The sequence below is a fragment of the Bison bison genome, unplaced genomic scaffold, assembly GCF_000754665.1.
Source record: "Bison bison bison isolate TAMUID 2011002044 unplaced genomic scaffold, Bison_UMD1.0 scf7180017863029, whole genome shotgun sequence".
Taxonomy (NCBI): Eukaryota; Metazoa; Chordata; class Mammalia; order Artiodactyla; family Bovidae; genus Bison; species Bison bison.
Window position 1 is genome coordinate 6332 of NW_011493601.1, and position 6852 is coordinate 13183.

Consider the following 6852-nt stretch of genomic DNA (forward strand, 5'->3'; position numbering starts at 1 on the left):
TGGGTTGCCATTGCCTTCTCCGATCCAGACTAAGGGCTTCAAATGTATAGTCCTAGTCAAGCCTTCAAAACCATCTCTAACTTTCAATCTGCCATAGTTGAAGACTTCATCATCTCGGGTAAAGATTAGCTTATGCCTAAATTTCAAACCCATGCAATTGTATGACAAAATGGTTTTGCTTTATGCAACTCAGTAAAATCCTTAAAATTTTATTTAGCCTTTTCTCAATTTCCTATGGTAAAACAGAACCCTATAGAAAGATTGTTTTCTTTAATGCTACATAATCAAATTCCAGACCTTTCCCATAAAGTTTTAGATTCACATAACCAACAAAAGGAGTCTGAGAAATTTTTGAAGGAGATGCATTCTATTCCTGCAGTTTGGGGGAGAGATATTCTTTTGCATAATAAAACTTGTATAAATAATCTCATATAGTCACGTGCTAAAATGAGAACTTCCCCAAGAATATAAATTTTATTCTTTTCTGTAAAATGGAGACATATGTGAATATTCATCGCTATTATTAACTTATTCTGTTCTGTTAAATACATGTACCTATGACAATGTCATTTGAACAGAGGGCTATTTTTGTCTTTTAAGTCTCCTAAGACCTTTGAAATTCTTGCTACAATCTGTGAAAAAAATGTTAGGAAGATTGATTCTTATCTGACTGTGCTTTTTAATCTATTTATCAACATTAAATAGCTAAATTATTTGGATACTGAGTTTTCTTTTTCAGAGGGGTAGAAGCTTATTGGCCCTTTCCTCTTTACCCATAGGCAAAGTGGACAATATAAATCTATAAGTCTTTGAAATTTCAATCAGTTCAGTCCAGTCACTCAGTTGCATTCAACTGTTTTCAACCCCATGGACAGCAGCATGCCAGACCTCCCTGTCCATCACCAACTTCTGGAGTTTACTCAAACTCATGTCCATTGAGTCGGTGATGCTGTCTCAACCATCTCATCTTCTCTAGTCCCCTTCTCCTCCTGCCTCCAATCTTTCCCAGCATCAGGGTCTTTTCAGTGAGTCAGTTCTTTGCATCAGGTGGCCAAAGTATTGGAGTTTCAGCTTCAGCATCAGTCCTTCCAATGAATATTCAGGACTGATTTCTTTGGGATGGACTGGTTGGATCTCCTTTCAGTCCAAGGGACTCTCAAGAGTCTTCTCCAACACCACAGTTCAAAAGCATCAATTCTTTGGTGCTCAGCTTTCTTTAGAGTCCACCTCTCACATCCATACATGACTACTGGAAAAACCACAGCTTTGGCTAGATGAACATTTGTTGGCAAAATAATATCTCTACTTTTTAATATACTGTCTAGATTGGTCATAGCTTTTCTTCCATGGAGCAAGCATCTTTTAATTTCATGGCTGCAGTCACCATCTGCAGTGATTTTGGAGCCCAAAATAATAAAGTCTGTCACTCTTTCCATTGTTTATAATGACAAAATGTTTGTCCTATTTATGTCCCTTTCATTTGACCTAATGAATCTTCTTGTATTTCTTTTCACTTTACTTTCATATGTTTATGAAAGATGATATCTCTTGGTAATTAAACAGTATTATACCAGAGATTACAGAACTTTATCCAGAAGCAATCTTGCTTTGATGTATTTTTGGACACAGCTGAGGCCTGCCCACCTCAAGGGGAACTAATCTTTGTGCTCTTGTTTCTCTGCATGGGTTATCCACCCAGCATCCTGGCAGAGTATATCAATTGCAAACAACTTATTCTTGCCCCATTGACTCCAAACTCAGATATTTAGTGGGGCCAACTCCAACATTTATTCCTGAGTAGAGGATGCTAAATGATTTCTGCAAGGTTTGGGAAGGCAAAGAAGAAATAAAGTTTTATTTGTTCACTGTCTTTTCAAGGGTTTTGGGCAAATAGCGCTAAATAAACACTTTGATACTGCGATCAAGTTTCACCCCACACACATTCTCCACTAGAGTTGCAGAGAAATTCCCTCCCTAACATCCATAGTCATATTAAAATTTCTGAATTGTATTTGGTGGGTCATTTGGGCAGAAAATTGATAGAGAAGGCCAAATATATGAGCTTTGTTGTAACTTCATTTTTGACATTGTTCTTTTAGCATTTTAATTTGTTCTTCAAAGGGTAAGTGTGAAAATGTCAATAACGTGAGCCACATACTTTCATTTGATATTGAGAGAAAACAGCAAATTTAATAAGTATGCTTATACTATGTTTACATTCAAGTAAAGTAAGTTTTATATAATAAAAACACTTGGAAAACATGTAAGAAAATTTTTTTTTGTAGAAAGTTTTGTATTTCTCATGATTTTTTTTTATATAATAAAAGAAAAATCTATGGAAGTCAAGAATGAGAATCCACTGTAAATCTATTTTTTCCTAATTACTATACTTGTAGATTTCAAAGAGTATTAAAAGAGAATTATAATTTTGTATTTATTTGTTCAAAGAAAATAACTAAATTGTACAAGTATAGGGAGTACTATGAAATCAAGAATTTCCATTGTGTCATATGAAATGGATCCCAAATATCTTGCAAGGCAAAATGAACAAATAATACACAAAGTAAAAAAAATTGGGGCTTGTCTTGATGAAGAGACTATAAAGATGATAAATTAAGTTCAAAGATTTTTAAATGTATAGTTGCAAAAAATGACTGCTTAATCCTTAAGGTATATGGCTCACTTAATTTTTTTTAGATATTATGATATTTGAAGGTAAACATTTTATAAATGTTGAATTATTTTATTTCAGAAAATAATCTTCATGTCAAAACACCAAAAGAACAATGAGACTTTAAAATATGAATGTTATCTTCACCTATGCAAAATACCTTAAGCTAACTTGAAACAAGTAATAGAAAATGAGTAACGACTACTTGATAAAAAGCTAATAAAATTTTGTGTCAGCATATGTTCATAACAGTCATGCTATGTTAGTTCAGGCATGTGGATTGGCTAACCCAGTGGTAAAGTACTATTTCCCCTGGATCTCTGAGTTCTACAATTCACATCTATCACACAGGGTGAAGTCCTGGTTTCCCTTTTCTTAGTTCCTCAGACAGTGCATCAAGAGCAAGGGTTTTTCATTTCTCCCCCAATGATTTATTAGTTTTTTTTTTTTAATTTAAATACTCAAATATATCATTAAGATAATCAATATGAGAGTCTAATATTTTACTATTGAAAATATTTATGATCTTCAAATACTGCTTGAGGAATTTGATGCTTGGGACAAACTGCAAATAGGTAGAATAAAAGAATGATTTATGAATATAACTAAAATAAAATCTGTGTTTAAGCCTTTTTTTCCAATGCCAACATACACAATATTGTACATGTGGTTGACATTGCCAAGTGTAATCTGACTAAATCATTTACTGAAAGCCTCATTTAATGAAATATTGCCTCAAAAACCATTTTACTTTTTTCTTAATGAATTTGGTATGTACTATGTATAGCTATTTACCTTCTTTTGTCAGGATTTTTCTTTTCATCACAAATTTTAATGGCTGTGGGTAATATATTTTACTTGCCCTTTATATAATTTTCGAACAATAACTCTTGTCCTATTGAATTCCCTCTTAGAACAATGCATTGCAGAGTTATGACAAATTTCATGTTTCTAATAGCCTTTTTAAACAATTCACACTTCTAACATTCTCTAATTTGAACATATATATATGCATACACACATATATGTGTATGTACAATGTGTGTTACAAGCTGAAATCAAGATATCAACAATATCAGATGTGTGGATGACCACTCCATTGCAGAAAGCAAAGAGAAACTAAAGAGCCTTTTGAGGGAGATGAAGGAGGAGAGTGAAAGAGCCAGCTTAAAACTGAATATTATTTTATTTTTTAACTTTATAATATTGTATTGGTTTTGCCATATATCAACATTAATCTGCCACAGAAAAAAAAACAACTGAATATTAAAAAAAATAATAATAATAAGATCATGGCATCCGGCCCCATTACTGCATGGTAAATAGAAGGGGAAAATACGGAAGTAATGACAGATTTCCTCTTCTTGGGCTCCAAAATTACTGTAGATGGTGACTGTAGGCATGAAATCAGAAGACAATTGCTTCTTGGCAGGAAAGTGATGACAAACTTAGACTGTATGTTGGAAAGCAGAGACGTTACTCTGCCAACAAAGGTCCACAAAGTCAAGTCTATGGTCTTCCCAGTGATCACGTATGGTTGTGAGAGCTGGACTATAAAGAAAGCAGAAGTCCAAAAAATCAGTGCCTTCAAGCTGTTGTGCTGGAGGAGATTCCTGAAAGTCCCTTGGACAGCACGGAGGTCAAACCAGCCAATTCAGGGAGATCAGCCCTGAATATTCACTGGAAGGACTGATGCTGAAGCTCCAGTATTTTGGTCATCTGATTCGAACAGAAGACTCATTGGAAAAGTCCCTGATGCTGGAAAAGATTGAGGGCAGAAGGAAAAGAGGGCATCAGAGGATGAGATGGCTGGATGGCATCACCAATGCACTTGGCTGAACTTGGGTGAACTCCGGGAGATGATGAGGTACATGGAGGCCTGGTGTGCTGCAGTCCATGGGGTCACAAAGAGTCAGACATGACTAGACAACTCAACAACAACAATAATGTGTGTATAGATGCGTATACATGTGTGTGTATATATGTATACATTTATGGACAGGGGAGCCTGGTGGGTTGCTGTCTATGGGGTCTCACAGAGTCGGACACGACTGAAGCGACTTAGCAGCAGCAGCATGTGTGTGTGAAAGTGAAAGTGAAGTCTCTCAGTCGTGTCCGACTCTTTGCGACCCCATGGACTGTAGCCTACCAGGTTTCTCCGTCCATGGGATTTTCCAGGCAAGAATACTAGAGTGGGTTAACATTTCCTTCTCCAGGAGATCTTCCCGACCCAGGGATTGAATCCGGGTCTCCCACATTGTAGGCAGATGCTTTACCGTCTGAGCCACCAGGGAAGTCCATGTGTGTGTGTGTGTGTATACACACATATATATGTATATATACATATATATGTGTATATATATATCCCATCTGTTTGCTATGAAATAGATGGCAAATACTTCAGTTGAAGCTGAAGCTCCAATACTTAAGCCATCTGCTGCCAAGAGCCAACTCATTGGAAAAGGCCCTGATGCTGGGAAAGATAGACGACAGGAGGAGAAAGGGACAACAGAGGATGAGATGGTGTTAGGAAAATTAAATAGATAGTCTTGTTTAGGCTTCAGAGATAAAATAGAGTAGGCCTCTGACCTTGCTTCTAATCTGCCTGGAAAGTGCCCTGGCTGTGAGTGCAACACTTGCAGCACCATAGATAAATTAGGGGATAAATCCTGAGACTATTGAGCCCCCTCCAGGGGCTGACCATACTGGGGCTTAACAACATTCCAAGTTTTACAAGACAAAACAAACAGCATTAACATGAAACCAGAACTACAATTTGTTTGAAGATTGGTGATTTTATCAGTTTGCTTTCTGGAACAATAAGCAAAAACCCTGAGTGGCAATTTTGAAATTTCACCCATGAGACACACTGCAGGAAACCTTTTCCCAATTGGCATGTGCTGTGCCACGGGACTTTCCAGGGCTTTTAAGTCTGGATGTTAGTAAAAACCTGGTTTGGTGATGTATCCTCTGTTGTTTCTATTTCTCTTTTCTTTTTTTAGTGTATTGAAAGTAAGCTAGATAATTCTCTAATAAATACTGGTATTTATTTGTATATAATGAGTAGCTTATTTTGCTAATAAATTTTTCAAATCTTAGAGGAAAGTGAAAGCTTTCTGCAAAACAGTTGGTTGGATGGCATCATGGACTCAATGGACATGAGTTTAGCAAACTTGAGTAGTGAAGGACAGGGAGGCATGGCATGCTGAAGTCTATGGGTCTCAAAGAGTCAGACATGACTTAGCAACAACATACATACATATATACATGTATATATATGTATATACATAATCTGAGTCATATATATGCGATAAGAAGATATAGCACAGAAAGTCATAGATTATTTCCCAATGCTGAAGAACTAAGAATGCACAGTTCAGTTTTCTGAAAAAGATTTTTAATCTTACGTTCAAATACTGAATAGAAGAAATATATGTTCATTTTTATTGTCTTCATTTTATTTAACAATAGTCCTTTCAATGCCTGCTGGATAGAAGGCATTAATTCTCTTGTCTTTTTATCAAGTGGTCTTTTATTTTATTTTAATTTTTATTAAAATAAATTTATCAGGTTGTTTTTAAAGAGTGAGGAATTAAAGTATGTCTTGTCTTTGAGTAAAGTTTTCTTTATAGTCTGTATCGTCTGTATTATTCGAGGCTTTTTAGAGAAAATAAACCATCTCTCTCTCTCTCGCTCTCCCTCCCTCTCTCTTTCTCTCTCTCTCTCTATATATATGTATATATATATGTGTGTGTCTATATATAAACGTACACATATACATATATATATATCCACAAAATTAACTGTAAGGGATTGATTCATATGCTCAAGGAGTCTGAGAGTGAGGAAGTCAATTCCTAGACAAGGTGATAGGAAGTCCACGGTACCTGGGAAGGAGAGGGGGGTATGGGGCTCTTGAAGAGGAGATAGGGGTCTGGAATTCTCAAGGAAGTGGAAAGGACAAAGGCTTTTTTTTTTTCTTTTTCTTTACATTCCTTAGTCTACTCACTTATTATTTTTTTTTTTTTAATTTAAGACTGGAACTGATGATTACACAAACAACTCATTTAAACTCTTCAGTTCAGTTCAGTTCATTTCTGTTGCTCAGTCGGGTCCGACTCTTTGCGACCACATGAATCGCAGCATGCCAGGGCTTCCTGTCCTTAACCACCTACCGAATT